General features: G+C 37.3%; 1 protein-coding gene across 1 annotated transcript in view; it reads left to right on the forward strand.

Moving 5' to 3' along the window:
* The window catches only part of LOC101853653, a gene marked incomplete in the record, with an annotated part of 146,279 nt that overhangs the window by 37,165 nt on the left and 107,821 nt on the right, over positions 1 to 1,293 (forward strand).

Consider the following 1,293-nt stretch of genomic DNA (forward strand, 5'->3'; position numbering starts at 1 on the left):
ATATTTCATATATTGTTGTATATATATAACATTTCACATACTATATATACATTCATAGACAGCAAGTCACAATAGACATATCTTTGCATAGGCCCCCATAAGTTAATGCCTGCTCCCTGGCAAATGCCCAGCGAGCTCATGCGTTAAGATTGGCCTGCAAAAGACTACCTCAGAACTACAACGTTCTATCTGCTCAGTGCTTAGTTTTGAGAAGTTTGGCGTCAAAGAAATTGAGTTTCACATCATGTCAAGCTTTTTTAATGCAATTACTTGAATATCTTGATAACGACTCCGAATGATTTTACAGTTTTGAAAGAGAAGATAAAACGTTTGCTTTCTGACCTATTGGTAAAAACAGACCAAAATGTCAGATAGAACTTTGTATTCCTAGGTCGCGAACAGGCACATACGAATAAGGTTTGACCGGTACATACACTGAGCTAGATATTGTAGAAAAAATAATAGAGGAGATCCCCACCTTGAAAAATGATGATATTATAGAGGTGGTAGACGGGTGACAGAATACGGTGAAAAGCAAGTTCGGTCACTTAGATAAATCTAGATTCATGCAAATGATAACGCGCCTGCTTCTTATATCTGTTACTTAAAACTTTTACAGCCCTATACTCCATGCCAATACACCCAACGCCATAACATAAGCTACTATAGACACTTTAGCACACATTTTTGCCCTCATAAGCTCTTATTTTTTTCTTATATGTATAAAAAATAACAGCTACACACCCGCAAAAAAAGCAAAAAAAGCAAAAAACAAAAACAAAATAAATAAAAACAATCCAAAAGAACTAATGTACATAGGAGTATCCATTTATTAGATCATGGGAGAACATCCTGTTGCCACGTCCCCGTCAATTTAAACCCCCTTTTTTTTATCCCTCCGTCGACGACTTGCATCTGTCTCCACCGAGTTTCTTGTCCTCAAGCTCATAAAAATGTCTTTTTCTGATCAAGGACACATCTTTACTCAGCGAAACAATTTCATGGTCTGGAGTAACATTCCCTATTTAAATTGCACACAAAGGCCACTAAGCTTCAGCTTTATTTTCAGAATTGCATACTTGAATTCTTCCTTAATTACACTTTGAAAAATAACCTGTTAGTAGTATGTTAGTCGGATGTATAAATTACACCCCGTAGACAAATATATCTTTCTCCGTGTCTGACATGGAGACTAGAGCTGGGCGAAGAGTCGAGTCCGGAACCGATCCCCACGATTAATGCTACGGAAGAAAAGTTCCGACTCGTTTTTACGAAAACCAACTACTACCAGAA

This window comes from Aplysia californica, unplaced genomic scaffold, assembly GCF_000002075.1.
Source record: "Aplysia californica isolate F4 #8 unplaced genomic scaffold, AplCal3.0 scaffold00001, whole genome shotgun sequence".
NCBI classification, from domain to species: Eukaryota; Metazoa; Mollusca; class Gastropoda; order Aplysiida; family Aplysiidae; genus Aplysia; species Aplysia californica.